The sequence below is a fragment of the Chlorocebus sabaeus genome, chromosome 13, assembly GCF_047675955.1.
Source record: "Chlorocebus sabaeus isolate Y175 chromosome 13, mChlSab1.0.hap1, whole genome shotgun sequence".
NCBI classification, from domain to species: domain Eukaryota; kingdom Metazoa; phylum Chordata; class Mammalia; order Primates; family Cercopithecidae; genus Chlorocebus; species Chlorocebus sabaeus.
The window spans coordinates 23,211,899-23,230,471 of record NC_132916.1 but is presented as its reverse complement, the minus strand read 5'-3'; the positions used below and the strand labels follow the sequence as shown (position 1 = coordinate 23,230,471).

Genomic DNA, 18,573 nt, shown 5'->3' with positions numbered 1-18,573 from the left:
ACCATCCTAGCCAATATGGTGAAACCTCGTCTCTACTAAAAATACAAAATATTAGCTGGGCGTGGTGGCGCGCCCTTGTAGTCCTAGCTACTCGGGAGGCTGAGGCAGGAGAATCTTGAACCTGGGAGGTGGAGGTTGCAGTGAGCCAAGATCGCGCCACTGCACTCCAGCCTGGCAACAGAGCGAGACTCCGTTAAAAAAAAAAAAAAAAAAAAAAAAAGCCATACTGAATCTACCAAAAATAAACCAAAATGGAGTAAGAGAGACTGCCAGACCATCTTCTTCATCAGAGGTAATGGTCAGAGGCTTCTGAACGTTGGTATGGAAATGAGCCTGCATGCAGGATTTGTATACAGGGCAGAGGAGGTTTGTAAACTAGGTGAATTATACCTTCAGACGCATATAATGTATATTATACTTTTCCTCTGCGTATGCGTTCCAGCCGTATTACCTATGTATCACCTGATCTACCAAGTCTGGACTGAAGAAGTCCTAGCAGGACTGCACTACACATAGCGAGTCAGTACTTGGAGGAGATTATTCCGAAGAGGATTTGTAGCCACTGCCCACTGTATATTACCTAGGCCCTTTACACTGGCCCCAGTGGAGCGGGAAAGCCAGCAGGAAGCTCCTCCCCCTGGCCTGGGAGCGGGCTGTCCATAGGACCCAAAGCACCTCCCACGGGAGAAACGCCCGGTTTTGCTTCTGGCCCCGCCCCGCCCCTCGGCCCCGCCCCACCCCCCGGCCCCGCCCCTCCTCGCGGCCTCAGCGTCTTCCTTCCGGGTCGCGCTGGGCCGGGTTTGCGGTGGTTGTGCAGCGGCCAGAGAGCCGGGGAGCCGCCCCCGCACCCCGGCCTTCTCGCACTGCCTGGTCGCTGGTGAAGCCCGCTGCGCGCGCCTCTCCCGGACCCTGCAGGGTACGGCCCTTCCTTTATTTCTCCCTCCCGTGGGTCTCTGTCTTCTTCCTTCGGCACTGGGGCGGGGCCGGGGCTGAGCCAACGCGCAGCTCCGCGCTTTGGGGAGTCTGGACGCCTGGCAGGGGCCCCCGCTGCCGGCCCCTCCCCGCCCGCTGCCCCGCGCCCCCGCTTCACGCTGGCGGGGCTTGCTGGGGCCTCTGAGAACTGCTGACGTGCTTCGGGCTGTTTCTACGCGACAGTCTGCCTGCAGGCTGTGAGACGTCGTCCGGAAGTGTGCGCGGCTCAGGGTTGTTTACACCAGGGGGTACTGCGGGTCGCCCACACCCGCGCTCTGTGCTGCCCCGGCAGCCACGCGTCGGCCACACACCCGCCTGTGCTTGTGATACCTGTGCCTCCTCCCTTGATTTCCCTCTGACATCCGATGGTTTTTGCCTAACCAGGCCTATGTTTTCTTTCTTCAGGACTGCTACAGGGTGCCCAGCTACAACCTTGTTTCGATGTTTAGGTTTAGGGGTGCCTCTAGAGTGCGTTGATGACCATCTGCTTGGCCTCCTTGTCAACATATTTATAACGGGTGGTTTTGGATTTCCTTGATTTCCCAGTGATCATTGCCACAAAGCTTCGAGATGCATTCACAGATTGAAATACAGTATACAAATAACTATTATAGAAGGTGAAGATGGTATAAGCTTGTAGTCAGGTAATTGCGTCGGCCTGATGCCCGGCTGGCTTTATGCTCCGGAGGGCACACTACCACCAGGTGCAGGGATCTCTGTGGACAGGCTCTGTTCGCAGACACAAGCTGCCTTTTCTGCTGCTTGCGTGCACTCCTCGGTTTCTTAAGTTCAGGTATAGGTATATATTTTTTTCTTTCAGGCTTACTTCCTGCCTCCGTTATCCTATATCGCATATTGTATCTGTTGGTTGAGTAGAGAGAGATTCATCCAGAGTCATGAACGCTCCAATAGTCCTTTATCAGATTAAGGACTTGGGGGAAATGTGCATTATGCTCTAGTAGGCACTCTAAAAGTTTCTTGAATTGGATTCTTCTTTCCATACTTGTGTTCTGAGTACTTTGTTTTTAACTTCTGTCCCAAAAGTTGGCTTTTCTGAACTCTGCATTTTCAAACTCTTCCCTTCTGTTACCGACTTGAAAATCAGATAAATCAGCTCATTGTAAGATGGATAATTTCTTTACTCACGCAATGATGAAATAATACAATTATAGTACTCTGCACAATGGTACATATGGTGCTTGCACATATGGTCAGTTAACAAAAACTACCCCTTCTTTCTTTACTGTGTTAGTCTCATCCTCTTAATTTTGCTGTGGTTGACATTCTCGATCTTAACTTTGCGGATCTAACTTCAGCGTCCTTTTAAAAAGGCCTTTATCTACATGAATTATATATAAATATCCACCTCCGTTTTCTTCTAGTATTGTTAATGATCTTATTCATATTTAGTGTGAGATAAGAAGGCTCTAACTTTATAATTTTGTTACTGACTGCATCATCATTTGTTGAATTCTATTTTTCCCTGCTGATCAGTCCTATAAATACCATAGGCCCTAAATTCTCGTGTATTCTTGGGACTTTCTGAAGGTCGTGCAGTGTTCTTTGGCTCCCTGTGGTGATCCTGGCTTCTGTGATGCTCTTATTGCTCTAGGTTTATAATGTGTTTTAATGTCTAGGGATTGGAACGATGCCTGGCATATTGTAGACATCACTAAATATTTTTGAAATGAACACATTTAGTGGGAGCAAGTTGATTCCCTTTCTTTACCTCTTGCCCCTTTAAAATTTTCCTGCCAATTATTGAGATTCGTTTATTTTAGCTTGCTTTTTCCATGGTCAGTTGAATCATTAACTGTTAGTAAATAAATCCCTTCTGTTGCTCACTCAGAGCTTGCGATTAGAGTTGCTCCTTACAGTTACATGGAGAAGTTGCCTGATTAAAAATCTGCATGCCTTTTGACTTTGCACTATATCATAGTAACTGTAGTGTGCCTCTCCCCATCACCTGTGATTTAGGATGTTCTGTACCTGGTTTCTAAGAGAAAAAATGGTTATCTGAGAGATAAATGGCTGAAGTGTTCCCTGGGACATCCTCATATCCGTTTGTATTTTACCATCCCAACTGGATATCTCAAATATAATAAATTTTAAGATGTTGTTACTGTGGACACTTAAAACCTTATTAGCTCATGAAATAAATGTATGCATTCTTTAAAAAAGATCAAGCAATACAGAAATCCTCAAAGGTGGAAGTGAAAGTGCTGTGTGCCCACCTACGCAGTAACCTTGTTCCATAAAGATTATCACTGCTTGCAGATTTTAAAAATAATAGATTTAAATCTACTTTTGTTTCATAAATGGCAGTGTACCATGTATAATTGTCTATAGCTTCCACTTTATGGATGAAAATCCTTCTGTATCAGTGCATATAATAGTATCTTGTCTTTTTTGTAAGTCTTTTTGGTATTTCATTGTAGGAATAACCCAAAAGTTATTTAGCCAATCCCCTGTTGGCATTTTTCCAAATTTATTACAAACAGAACTGCAAGGATCATTTTTGTGTTTATTCTGTATATTGTCATATTTGCATGTTAGTTTATTTCCTAAGATATGGAATTGCTAGGTCAGAGGCTACACATAAGTGTTAAATTATGAGAGACTCTGCCAAAGTACTCCTCAAAAGTTGTTGGTAAGAGTAAATTTAGACAATTTATCAAAATGCTGCTTTTGCCACATCACATTGCGAATAATTGTCAAGGACCTGAGATCATACCCTACTTGCAAGCTAACAGTTTCATGGAAACTGGCGGAAAATATGAGACTCCTGACTGACAGACAAAACACAACAGTAACGGTAGCCAGAGGATCATCTTATGCTGATTTGCTGGAGCCCTGATTTCCACGGGGTGATGTGACAAGAGCCCAGTGACACTAGCAGGTGAAGTAGGTTGTGTTACAAGAGAGGAATCCTTAGTTTAGGGAACCTGAATCTTTCATAGTGGGCTGCAAATAAACGTGTCTGATCTTTGCCAGAGAGGGAGACATTATCTTTATTTTCCTGCATGGTAAACAAACCTACCCTCTACCAGAGGGAGACATCTCTTTATCTGCCAAGGCTATTTGCTGTGTGAACACCACTGAAAAGATGAAAAATAAAGGCCATCAGTGCCTCTGCTTATATGACATGCAGAAACTTGAGAGACTTGCTAAGATGAAATGATTATTTTTTTATATTTAGTAATTTTTTGGATGAAAAATATTGTTTTATTGTTTTAGTGTTGCATTTCTTTGCTTATTGATGGGGTTGACTATCTGTATGTTTGTTGGTCATTTGTATTCATTTTTACTTGCATGATCATATCCTTTGCTTAGGTTTCTGTTGAAATGTTCCTCTTTTCTAATTGATTTGTAATAGCTCTTTACATATTGTGGCTATTAATGATTTGGTTCACCATATGCTAGTATTTTGTCGTAGTCTATTTTTTAGTGTTTCTTGGGGCTTTTGCTGTATAAAGGTCTTTATTATTTATGTTGCCAGTTCTGCTGTTGTTTTCCTTTATGGCCTCTGGGTTTCCACCCCAAGATTATTAAAATGCTCTTTGTACACATTCTGTTATCATAGATTTAGATTTTTAAAAATGGTTGCTATGGCATACTATCACAAATTTATTTTTCCAAATTGCTGGACATTTTCCTAAAACATTTATTTTGGTAAACTATCCTTTCCCTGTTATTTGACTTGGCACATTTGTTGTAAGATACTATATCCTTAATTTGTTGTTTTCTCAAAGCCAACAAATCAGTAAGCAAAGTATGTTAGATACTTACTGTGATTATGATTTTGGTTGAATTCAGCCTTAAAGATAATGTGTGTAATTGTTCTTAGTGGATTTTATCTTAAAAAATATAAAGTGTCTTTTTTGCCCTGTTTAATGATTTTTGCCTGGGAGTCTACATTGTCTTATATGCCTCTCTGTCAGTTTTGTGTGTACCTAATAGGGCTTTTTTGCCCATAGGTTTATTTTCAGTAATTTTACACCATTTTGCTTTACTTGCCTTTCATAAACATCAAACATTCATGTAACTGAGCTGGACTTTTATTTCTCCCTGAAATCTTCCTCCTTTCCAATTTGGAAGTTTGTCTTTTTTTTTTTTTTTTTTTTTTTTTTTTGAGATAGAATCTTGCTCTGTCACCCACACTGGAGTGCAATGGTGTAATTTTGGCTCACTGCAACCTCCATCTCCTGGACTCAAGTGATCCTCCTGCCTCAGCCTCCCAAGTAGCTGGGACTGCAGGTGCACACCACCATTCCTGGCTAATTTTTGTGTTTTTTGTAGAGATGGGGTTTCACCGTGTTGCCCAGGCTGGTCTCAAACTCCTGGGCTCAAGTGATTCACCCACCTTGGCCTCCCAAAGTGCTGGGGTTGTAGGTGTGAGCCACCGTGCCCGACCTGGAAGTTTGTCCTTTTTTTTTTTTTTGGTTTGTTTTACATTTTTTAAAACTTTTAAATAAGATCATTGTAGATTCATATACAGTTCTAAGAAATAATACAGAGAGATGTAGATCCTGTGTGTATTCACCGTTTCTACCTGTGGTAACACCTTGCATAACTATAGTACAATATTATACTCAGGAAATTGACATTGATACAACCTTATTCAGATTTCACCAGTTTTACATGCACCCATCCCTGTGCCTGTTTAGTCGTAAGTAATTTTATGTAGATTTCCTGTGAACATCACTGCAGTCAAAATATACAAGGGTTCCATCACAAGGTTACCTTGTACAAAATTGCGTTTATCTCTTAATAGGACAATTTAACCTAGTCATATTAACATTTTTTCCCCCTCTGCTGCAAGTTTGGAAATTCTGAAACTATCTATAAATGACTCTTTTTTTGCCCTCATTCTTCCCATTAATAAGTTGAGACCTGGATCTCTTGCCTTCTTTACATTCTTGGTTTCATTGATTTGATTTCTTTTCTATAGTTGTATTATTCTGTTCCCACATTGCTATAAAGAAATACCTGAGACTGGGCAATTTATAAAGTAAAGAGGTTTAATTGGCTCACAGTTCCACAGGCTTACAGGAAGCATGATGCTGGCTTCTACTAAGCTTTTGCAGAGGCCTCAGGAAACTGCAATCATTGTGGCAGGCAAAGCAGGAGCAAGGGTGTTATGTGGCAGGAGCAGGAGGAAGAAAGAGTGGGGGATGCTCTACACAGTTTGAAACAAAAAGATCTCTTCAGAACTCTTATGAGAACACCACTAGGGTCATAGTGCTAAACCATTAGAAACCACCCCTATGATCTAGACACCTCCTTCCAGGCCCCACTTCCAGCACTGGGGATTACATTTCAGCATGCAGACACAGATGCAAAACATATCAGTAGTTCTGTTTTTTTTTTTTTTTTCTCTAACCAGTTTTTAAAATTTTACCAGTATCGTATCACTTAGATTTAACTATAAGATCACTGGTTACTTCAATAGTATGTCTTCCCTATTTTTGAAATATTTAATTCTGTTGTTTTTTTTTTACTGGGATACATTTTTAAGTAATAGTTTCAGGAAGAGTTATGGGAAGTATACTTGCATATCTAGAATATTTTTTATTTTATTTTGTTATTTCTATGTGAATAAGAGTTATGAGCCATTTTTTTTTCCTTTAGAATTTCCTTGAATTTAAATCAGCTTCAGCCTTTATCTTATACAGATGTTAGGTTTCTTGTATATGTGCGCTAGGTCATTTATTTGTCTCTCTTAATTTTCAATTTATTTCAGTCACCACCTTTTAATTTTAGAGAAAATTTTTAAGTTAGTTTGTACTTATTTTATGGATCCTATAACCTGTTAATTAACATGAAATAATGATTTTTTATAAAAACTGTTGTCCTAATTTTGGCATTAGCTTTTATTGAATGCCATTTGTTGTAATTGCTTGTTTCCCTGTCTTTAAAATGGTTAATTCTATTCAGACGTATAAATGCAGATCTATGTTGACCATCTTGTTCCTGGGCTGAAATATTTCATGTCATGAAGATCACTATTCTCTTTTCCAGACAGGTAGTTTCCTAAGGCAAGACGAGTGGTTGGGGCTGTGTGAGCAGGCTTTGCCCTGGGCAGAATAAGTGGGCAGAACATGCCAAGTAGTACTTATCTTTAAAGAGAACAGACAAGTAAGCTAGCATGTGCATAAACACATCAATACTAGGGTATCAGGTTTACAACTTGACTTGTTTTGACTGAAAGCAAAAGCACACAGAACACTTACATCATCCTAAAAATTCCTTGTATGACTCCTTCGTAGTTACTATAGTCAATTTCTCTTTCTTCCCTTAACCCTGGGCAATCACTGATCTATCTGCCTTTCCTATTTGCCTTTTCCAAAGTATCACATAAATGAAATCATACAATATGTAGTTTTTGCATCAGACCTCTGTCACTTAACAAAATGCATTTTAAGATTCATCTATATTATTGCCTGGATTGGTAGTTATTTCTTTTTTTTTTTCCTGAGTAGTAACTCATTGTATGGATATAACACTGTCCATTCATCTGTCAAGGACATCTTAGATGTTTCCAAGTTGGAACAATTATGAATAAACCTGCTATAAACGTTTGTATACAGGTGTTTGGTTGAATGTAGGTTTTCAGTACACTTGAGTAAATACCTTGGAGTGGGATTGCTGGATGGTTTGGTAAGGGTGGATGGAACTTTATAATAAACTGCCAAACTGTTTTTCAAAGTGGCTATATGATTTTGCATTCCCACTAGAAATGTTTGCAGAATCTAATTTGGTATCTTAAAATTTGATTCGTTTGTAATTAACTCTTCCCAGGTCTTCCCCTAAGAGTAAATACTTCCCCGGTCTAAGATGAAATACTTTCTCAGGGTTTACTCTTTTGAAACTGTACTTGATCTTGCTCTTCAGTAATATGTTTGCTAGGACATGTACAAGTATCCCATAAAAGAAAAAAAGATACTATCAAGTAGATGAAAGGGCAAGCACAGACTGGGAGAAAACATTTGCAAAAACGTCTAACAAAGAATGTGTATCCAGTGCATATAAAGAACTCTTACAACTGCATAATAAGAAAACAACAACAACAAAAAAATGGATTAGAAAATAGACACTGCACTAAAGAAGATACAGATGGCAAATATGCACATGAAAAGATGTTCCATGTCATTAATCAATTGAGAAGTTCAAATTAAAACCACAGGGTATCACCACCCACCCACAAGAATGGATGAAGATAGACCATGTTAACTATTGATGAGGATGTGGAGCAACTGGAACTCTCATATGTTGATGTCAGAATGTAAAATGCTACAGCCACTTTGGAAATAACTTGGTACTAGAAACAACCCAAATGGTTCACAACAACTGAATTGATATGCCTATGTAGCTGACCCTTGAACAACATGGGTTTGAACTGTGAAGGTATTTGCTTATATGCAGTTTTTTTTCAATAAATATAGAAAAATTTTGGAGGTTTATAACAATTTGAAAAAACTTGCAGATTGCATAGCCTGGAAATATATATAAAAACAAAGTATTTCATGAATAAATAAAATATTTGCAGATACTAGTCTATTTTATAATTTACTGCCATGAATAGCACACAAATATATTATAAAAAGTTAAAATTTATCAAAAGGTAGTCACACACTTACAGAATGTACATGCTTCCATTTGCAGTTGAGAGAAATGTAAACAAATATAAATTCAGTATTAAATCATAACTGCATAAAATTAGATGTAGTACATACTATACTACTGTAATAATTTCATAATCACCTCCAGTTGCTATTGCAGTGAGCTCAAATATTGCAGCTTTCAACTTCCAGTGCTGTGTGAAGCAGTCATCTACACATGAGCAGTTTCTCTCTCTAGTAAATTATGTATTACAGTAAGAAGTGATTTCTTGTGATTCTCACGTATTTTTCACTGTGCTTAGTGTAATACCATAAAATTTGAATAACACCATGGGACTCTTAGAAAGTGCCACTGGTAATGCCGGGAGTGTTTCCAAGAAACAGAGAGAAGTCATGACATTACAAGCAAAAACTGAATTGCTTGTTATGTACCAGAGATTGCAGTCTGGAGCTATGGTTACCTGTCATTTCAAGACAAATGAATCCAGCAAAAGGACCACTGTAAAAAAAGAAAAAAGAATTTATGTAGTTGTTGCTACAGTTACATCAGCAGGTGCAAAACCTTGCACTTTTTGTGAAATACCACTTTATCTCATATTGAAAATGCAGCTCTTATGTGGGTGCAGGATTACTATAAGAAAGGCATACTTGTAGACTCTAATATGTTCTGAGAGAAAGTGAAGTTAATGTAAGACAGCTTAAAGCAAAAGGAAGGTGAAGGATCTAAAGCTAGAGAATTTAATGCCAGCAAAGGATGGTTTGATAATTGTAGAAAGAAGTTTGACTTTACAAATGTTAAGATAACAGGAAAGGCAGTTGCTACTGTTCAAGAGGCAGCAGATGATTTCCCAGATACCATTAAAATAATTGAGGAGAAAGGCTATCTGCTTAAATGGGGTTCTTTCTCTTGTTTTGTTTGTTTTGTTTTGTTTCGTTTCATTTCATTTCATTTCCATCCTTCCATCCATCCATCCATCCATCCTTTTTTTTTTTTAAATTATACTTTATGTTCTAGGGTACATGTGCACAACATGCAGGTATGTTACATATGTATACATGTGCCATGTTGGTGTGCTGTACCCATTAACTCATCATTTACATTAGGTATATCTCCTAATGCTATCCCTTCCCGCTCCCCCCACCCCACAAAAGGCCCTGGTGTGTGATGTTCCCCTTCCTGTGTCCAAGTGATCTCATTGTTCAGTTCCCACCTATGAGTGAGAACATGCGGTGTTTGGTTTTCTGTTCTTGCAATAGTTTGCTGAGAATGATGGTTTCCAGCTACATCCATGTCCCTACAAAGGACATGAACTCATCCTTTCTTATGGCTGCATAGTATTCCATGGTGTATATGTGCCATATTTTCTTAATCCAGTCTGTCGTTGATGGACATTTGGGTTGGTTCCAAGTCTTTGCTATTGTGAATGGTGCTGCAGTAAACATACGTGTGCATGTGTCTTTATAGCAGCATGATTTATAATCCTTTGGGTATATACCCAGTAATGGGATGGCTGGGTCAAATGGTATTTCTAGTTCTAGATCCTTGAGGAATCGCCACACTGTCTTCCACAATGGTTGAACTAGTTTACAGTCCCTCCAACAGTGTAAAAGTGTTCCTATTTCTCCACATCCTCTCCAGCACCTGTTGTTTCCTGACTTTTTAATGATTCCCATTCTAATTGGTGTGAGATGGTATCTCATTGTGGCTTTGATTTGCATTTCTCTGAAGGTGAGTGATGATGAGCTTTTTTTCATGTGTCTGTTGGCTGCATAAATGTCTTCTTTTGAGAAGTGTCTGTTCATATCCTTTGCCCACTTTTTGAGGGGTTGTTTGTTTTTTTCTTGTAAATTTGTTTGAGTTCTTTGTAGGTTCTGGATATTAGCACTATGTCAGATGGGTAGATTGCTTCTCCCATTCTGTAGGTTGCCTGTTCACTCTGATAGTAGTTTCTTTTGCTGTGCAGAAGCTCTTTAGTTTAATTAGATCCCATTTGTCAATTTTGGCTTTTGTTGCCATTGCTTTTGGTGTTTTAGACATGAAGTCTTTGCCTATCCCTATGTCCTGAATGGTATTGCCTAAGTTTTCTTCTAGGGTTTTTATGGTTTTAGGTCTAACATTTAAGTCTCTAATCCATCTTGAATTAATTTTTGTATAAGGAGTAAGGAAGGGATCCAGTTTCAGCTTTCTACATATGGCTAGCCAATTTTCCCAGCACCATTTATTAAATAGGGAATCCTTTCCCCATTTCTTGTTTTTGTCACGTTTGTCAAAGATCAGATAGTTGTAGATGTGTGGTATTATTTCTGAGGTCTCTGTTCTGTTCCATTGATCTATATCTCCGTTTTGGTACCAGTGCCATGCTGTTTTGGTTACTGTAGCCTTGTAGTACAGTTTGAAGTCAGGTAGTGTGATGCCTCCAGCTTCGTTCTTTTGACTTAGAATTTTCTTGGCAATGCTGGCTCTTTTTTGTTTCCATATTAACTTTAGTTTTTTCCAATTCTGTGAAGAAAGTCATTGGTAGCTTAATGGAGATGGCATTGAATCTATAAATTACCTTGGGCAGTATGGCCATTTTCACGATATTGATTCTTCCTATCCATGATCATGGTATGTTCTTCCATTTGTTTGTGTCCTCTTTTATTTCACTGAGCAGTGGTTTGTAGTTGTCCTTGAAGGGGTCCTTCACATCCTTTGTAAGTTGGATTCCTAGGTATTTTATTCTCTTTGAAGCTATTGTGAATGGGAGTTCATTCATGATTTGGCTCCGTGTTTGTCTGTTATTGGTGTATATGAATGCTTGTGGTTTTTGCACATTGATTTTGTATCCTGAGACTTTGCTGAAGTTGCTTATCAGCTTAGGGAGATTTTCACCTGAGACGATGGGGTTTTCTAAATATACCATCATGTCATCTGCAAACAGGGACAATTTAACTTCTTCTTTCCTAACTGAATACCCTTTATTTCTTTCTATTGCCTGATTTCCCTGACCAGAACTTCCAACACTATGTTGAATAGGAGTGGTGAGAGAGGGCATCGCTGTCTTATGCCAGTTTTTAAGGGGAATGCTTCTGGTGTTTGTCCATTCAGTATGATATTGGGTTTGTCATAAATAGCTCTTATTATTTTGAGATATGTTCCATCAATACCAAATTTATTGAGAGTTTTTAGCATGAAGGGCTGTTGAATTTTGTCAAAGGCCTTTTCTGCGTCTGTTGAGATAGTCATGTGGTTTTTGTCTTTGGTTCTGTTTATATGCTGGATTACGTTTATTGATTTGCGTATGTTGATCCAGCCTTGCATCCCAGGGATGAAGCCCACTTGATCATGGTGGAAAAGCTTTTTGATTTGCTGCTGGATTCGGTTTCCCAGTATTTTATTGAGGATTTTTGCATCGATGTTCATCAGGAATATTGGTCTAAAATTCTCTTTTTTTGTTGTGTCTCTGCCAGGCTTTGGTATCAGGATGATGTTGGCCTTATAAAATGGGTTAGGGAGGAATCTTTCTTTTTCTGTTGATTGGAATAGTTTCAGAAGGAATGGTACCAGCTCCTCCTTGTACCTCTGGTAGAATTCGGCTGTGAATCCGTCTGGTCCTGGACTTTTTTTCGTTGGTAGGCTATTAATTATTGCCTCAATTTCAAAGGCTGCTATTGGTCTATTCAGGGATTCAACTTCTTCCTGGTTTAGTCTTGGGAGAGTGTATGTGTCCAGGAATTTGTCCATTTCTTCTAGGTTTTCTAGTATATTTGCGCAGAGGTGTTTATAGTATTCTCTAATGGTAGTTTGTATTTCTGTGGGGTTGGTGGCGATATCCCCTTTATCATTTTTTATTGCGTCTATTTGATTCTTCTCTCTTTTCTTCTTTATTAGTCTTGCTAGTGGTCTATCAATTTTGTTGATCTTTAGGGTTTTTTGTGTCTCTATCTCCTTCAGTTCTGCTCTGATCTTAGTTATTTCTTGCCTTCTGCTAGCTTTTGAATGTGTTTGCTCTTGCTTCTCTAGTTCTTTTCATTGTGATGTTAGGGTGTCAATTTTAGATCTTTCCTGCTTTCTCTTGTGGGCATTTAGTGCTATAAATATCCCTCACACACTGCTTTAAATGTGACCCAGAGATTCTGGTATGATGTTTCTTTGTTCTCATTGGTTTCAAAGAACATCTTTATTTCTGCCTTTATTTTGTTATGTACCCAGTAGTCATTCAGGAGTAGGTTGTTCAGTTTCCATGTAGTTGAGTGGTTTTGATTGAGTTTCTTAGTCCTGAGTTCTAGTTTGATGGCACTGTGGTCTGAGAGACAGTTTGTTATAATTTCTGTTCTTTTACATTTGCTGAGGAGTGCTTTACTTCCAACTATGTGGTCAGTTTTGGAATAAGTGCAATGTGGTGCTGAGAAGAATGTATATTCTGTTGATTTGGGGTGGAGAGTTCTGTAGATGTCTATTAGGTCCGCTTGGTGCAGAGTTAAGTTCAATTCCTGGATATCCTTGTTAACTTTCTGTCTCGTTGATCTGTCTAATGTTGACAGTGGGGTGTTAAAGTCTCCCATTATTATGGTATGGAAGTCTAAGTCTCTTTGTAAGTCTCTAAGGACTTGCTTTATGAATCTGGGTGCTCCTGTATTGGGTGCACATATATTTAGGATAGTTAGCTCTTCTTGTTCAATTGATCCCTTACCATTATATAATGGCCTTCTTTGTCTCTTTTGGTCTTTGATGGTTTAAAGTCTGTTTTATCAGAGACTAGGATTGCAACCCCTGCCTTTTTCTGCTTTCCATTTGCTTGATAGATCTTCCTCCATCCCTTTATGTTGAGCCTCTGTGTGTCTCTGCGTGTGAGATGGGTCTCCTGAATATAGCCAACTGATGGGTCTTGACTCTTTATCCAATTTGCCAGTCTGTGTCTTTTAATTGGACCATTTAGCCCATTTACATTTAAGGTTAATATTATTGTGTGTGAACTTGATCCTGTCATTATGATGTTAGCTGGTTATTTTGCTCGTTAGTTGATGCAGTTTCTTCCTAGCATAGATGGTCTTTACAATTTGGCATGTTTTTGCAATGGCTGGTACTGGTTGTTCCTTTCCATGTTTAGTGTTTCCTTCAGGAGCTCTTGTAGGGCAGGCCTGGTTGTGACAAAATCTCTCAATATTTGCTTATCTGTAAAGGATTTTATTTATCCTTCACTGATGAAACTTAGTTTGGCTGGATATGAAATTCTGGGCTGAAAATTCTTTTCTTTAAGAATGTCGAATATTGACCCCCACTCTCTTCTGGCTTATAGAGTTTCTGCCGAGAGATCTGCTGTTAGTCTGATGGGCTTCCCTTTGTGGGCAACCTGACCTTTCTCTCTGGCTGCCCTTAACATTTTTTCCTTCATTTCAACTTTGGTGACTGACAATTATGTGTCTTGGAGTTGCTCTTCTCGAGGAGTATCTTTGTGGCATTCTCTGTATTTCCTGAATTTGAATGTTGGCCTGCCTTGCTAGGTTGGGGAAGTTCTCCTGGATAACATCCTGCAGAGTGTTTTCCAACTTGGTTCCATTCTCCCCGTCACTTTCTAGGTACACTAATCAGATGTAGATTTGGTCTTTTCACATAATCCCATATTTCTTGGAGGCTTTGTTCATTTCTTTTTACTCTTTTTTCTCTTAACTTCTCTTCTCGCTTTATTTCATTCATTTGATCTTCAATCACTGATACTCTTTCTTCCAGTTGATCGAGTCGGTTACTGAAGCTTGTGCATTTGTCACGTATTTCTCGTGTCATGGTTTTCATCTCTATCAGGTCGTTTATGGACTTCTCTGCATTGGTTATTCTTGTTATCCATTCGTAAAATCTTTTTTCAAGGTTTTTAGTTTCTTTGCGCTGGGTTCGTAGTTCCTCCTTTAGCTCTGAGAAGTTTGATCGACTGAAGCCTTCTTCTCTCAACTTGTCAAAGTCATTCTCCGTCCAGCTTTGTTCCTTTGCTGGCGAGGAGCTACGTTTCTTTGGAGGGGGAGAGGTGCTCTGATTTTTTGAATTTTCAGCTTTTCTGCACTGCTCTTTCCCCATCTTTGTGGTTTTAACTACCTTTGGTCTTTAATGATGGTGACATACAGATGGGGTTTTGGTGTGGATGTCCTTTCTGTTTGTTAGTTTTCCTTCTAACAGTCAGGACCCCTTGGCTGCAAGTCTGTTGGAATTTGCTTGAGGTCCACTCCAGACCCTGTTTGCCTGGGTATCAGCAGCGGAGGCTGCAGAAGAGAGAATATTGCCGAACAACAAGTGTTGCTGTCTGATTGTTCCTCCGGAAGCTTCGTCTCAGAGGTGTACCCATCCGTGTGAGGTGTGAGGTGTCAGTCTGCACCTAGTGGGGGATGTCTCCCAGTTAGGCTACTCGGGGATCAGGGACCCATTTGAGCAGGCAGTCTGTCAGTTCTGAGATCTCAGCCTCCGTGTTGGAAGAATCACTACTCTTCAAAGCTGTCAGACAGGGACATTTACATATGCAGAGGTTTCTGCTGCTTTTTGTTTAGCTATGCCCTGTCCCCAGAGATGGAGTCTACAGAGGCAGGCAGGCCTCCTTGAGCTGCGGTGGGCTCCACCCAGTTCTAGCTTCCCTGCAGATTTGTTTACCTACTTAAGCTTCAGCAATGGCGGGGGCCACTCCCCCAGCCTCGGTGCTGCCTTGCAGTTAGATCTCAGACTGCTGTGCTAGCAATGAGGGTGGGACCCTCTGAGCCAGGTGTGGGATATAATCTCCTGGTGTGCCGTTTGCTAAGAACTTGGTAAAGCACAGTATTAGGGTGGGAGTGACCTGATTTTCCAGGTGTTGTGTGTCACGGTTTCCCTTGGCTAGGAAAGGGAATTCCCTTCCCCCTTGCGCTTCCCAGGTGAGGGGATGCCTCGCCCTGCTTTTGCTCTCACTCGTTGGGCTGCACCCACTGTCTTGCACTGACTGTCCGACGTGCCCCAGTGAGATGAACCTGGTACCTCAGTTGGAAATGCAGAAATCACCCATCTTCTCTGTCGCTCACACTGGGAGCTGGAGGCTGGAGCTGTTCCTATTCAGCCATCTTGGCGCCCAGTCCCTTCCATCCTTCTTGACTTACCTTCCTTCCGTCTTGTCTTGTCTTTTTTTTTTTTGAGACAGAATCTTGCTCTGTCACCCAGGCTCGAGTGCAATGGCATGATCACAGCTTACTGTAGCCCCAGCCTCCTGAGGTGGAAGCAGTCCTCCCAGGTAGCTAGGATTACAGGTTCACACCACCACACTTGGCAATTTTTTTATTTTTTATTTTTGTAGAGGCAGGGTCTCCCTGTGTTGCTTAGGCTGGTCTTGAACTCCTGGTCTCAAGTGATCCTTCTGCCTTGGCCTCCCAAAGTGCTGGGATTACAGGCATGAGCCACTGCACCCAGCCTCAGTCAGGTTTTAAATGCAGACAAAGTGCCCTATTCTGGGGAAAAAAAAGCCACAAAAGACATTTGTTATTAAAGAAGTAAAGCAAGCACCAAGATTTAAGGCAGGATGGGACAGAGTAACTCTGGTGTTTTGTGCAAATGCATCTGCGTCTATGATCGAGACTCCCCTTATTTGTAAAGCTACTAACCCCCAGCCTTAAATGGAAAAGGTAAATGCCACTTATCAGTCTTTTGGTTATGTAACAAGAAGGCCTGGACAGTGAGAATTCTTTTTCTTGATTGATTTTATCAATGCTTTCTCCCTGAAGTCAGGAGGTATTAATACCTTGCTATAAGGAACTGGCTTTTAGGATCTTTTGGTATCAGACAAGGTCCCTGGCCACCCAGAACTCCACGAGTTTAACACTGAAGATGTCGAAGTATTCCACTTGTCCCCAAATGCAATGTCCCTAATTCAGCCTGCAGATCAGGGGGTCATAAGGAGCTTTAAGGCTTATTATACATGGTACTCTATGGAAAGAACTGTCAACTCTGTAGATGAGAACCTCAACAGAGAGAACCTGTATGTTCGGAAGGATGACACCATGAATATGCCATTGTTACAGAAAAAACTGTGAAGGCCATCAAGACTCAAACAATAAGAAAATTAAAGAAAACTGTACCGATAGTGTACATGACTTCACAGGATATATGACAGAACCAATCAAGGAAATCATGAAAGAGATTGTAGATATGGCAAAAAAAAAAAAAAAAAAAAAAAAAAAAAAATATATATATATATATATATATATATATATATATATATATATGTGCAGGGGGAGGAGGATAAAGGGTTTCAAAATACGGATCTTAGAGAAATTCAAGAGCTAATAGACTCCACACCAGAGGAGTTAACAGAAACCGACTTGGTGGAGACGAGTATTTCTGAATTAGTGCCAGATGACGAGGAAGAAGACATAAAAGAAGCAGTGCCAGAAAACAAATTGACATTAGACAATCTGGCAGAAAGTTCCAATTATTCTGGACGGTTTTGACTTCTTTTACAACATGGACCCTTCTGTGACATGGACACTGCAACTAAAGCAAACAGTAGAAGAAGGATTGGTACTGTATAGAAATATTTTTGGAGAAATGAAAAAGCAAAAAGCCAGGCAGAAATTATAGTATATTTCCATAAAGTTGCACCAAATGTGCCTGCCTCTCCTGCCTCTTTTTATACCTCCTCCATCACTTTCACCTCTGTAGTCTGAATAGCAAGGTCTACCCCTCTTCTTCCTCCTCCCTCCTCAGCCTACCCAGCCTACTCAACATGAAGATCAGACTGAAGACCTTTGTGGTAATTCGCTTTCACTTAATGAGTAGTCAGTATATTTTCTCTTATGATTTTCTTAACAATACTTCCTTTTCTCTAGCTTACTTTATAGTAAGAATACATTATATAACTTACAAAATATGTTAATCAACTGTTTATGTTATTGGTAAGTCTTCTGGTCGACAGTAGGCTATTAGTAAAGTTTTGGGTAAGTCAAAAGTTATACTCAGATTTTTTAAAATTTATTTTTAGTAGAGACAGTGTTTTTCCATATTGGCCAGGCCGGTCTCAAACTCCTGACCTCTGGTGATCCATCTGCCTCAGCTTCCCAGAGTGCTGGGATTACAGGCATGAGCCTCTATGCCAGCCTATATTCAGATTTTTTACTGCACAGGGGGTCAGTGCCCCAATCCCATACATTGTTGAAGGGTCAACTGTATAATAATAGGATTTGATTCAGAATAAAAAGGAACTGAATTACTCATACACATAGCATCATGGGTACATCTGGAAGACAGGCTGAATAAAATAAGCTAGATATAAAATAATACAGTTGATCCTCAAACAACATGAAGGTTAGGGGTGCCGATCCCCCATGCTGTTGATATAGCTATAATTTTTTACTCCCCATAAGCTTAAATACCACTGAATACCCTATGGTTGACTGGAAGCCTTACTGGTAACATATACAGTTGGTTAATATATGTTTTATATGTTATATGTATTGTATACTGTACTCTTAAAATGAAATAGGCTAGAGAAAGAAAATATTAAAATCATAAGAAAGAGAAAATATATTTACTCTTCATTAAGTGGAAATGGGTCATCATAAAGGTCTTCATCCTCACTGTCGTCATGTTAAATAGGCTGAGAGGGAGGAAGAGGATGGATCAGTCTTGCTGTCTCGGAGGTCGCAGAGACAGAAGAAAAGGCACATATAAGTGGACCCACACAGTTCAAACCTGTGTTGTTTAAGGGTCAACTATACATACTATATTATTTCACTTTCATATAATTCTGGAATAAAGGACAATCTGGTTTGTAGTGACAGAAAGCAGATCAGTTTTTGCCTGGCGCAGGTTGTGGATAGGTGATTGACCAGGGAACCTTTTAGGCTGGGATAATATTCTGTCTTTTGGTTTTGGTGGTGGTTATGTTGGTTTCTGTCATTGTCAAAACTCATCAAATTATATGCTTAAAGTGGGGTGCATTTTATACTAAAGTTAATTTAACAGTATTAAACCATTTTAGTTAGTTGCTATTTTAAC

General features: G+C 39.9%; 1 protein-coding gene across 3 annotated transcripts in view; it reads left to right on the top strand.

The window, feature by feature from the left end:
- The first annotated feature begins 759 nt into the window (after positions 1-759).
- Positions 760-18,573, top strand: part of FBXL4 (F-box and leucine rich repeat protein 4) — a 77,311-nt gene continuing 59,497 nt past the window's right edge. For 2 of the 3 annotated variants that reach the window (XM_008007526.3, XM_038001098.2), the window contains exon 1: positions 761-916. The gene's annotated coding sequence lies outside the window, so the exon portion shown is untranslated. Of the gene's footprint in view, positions 917-18,573 lie in introns of all 3 variants that reach the window. The other variant, XM_038001101.2, reaches the window with a different exon arrangement.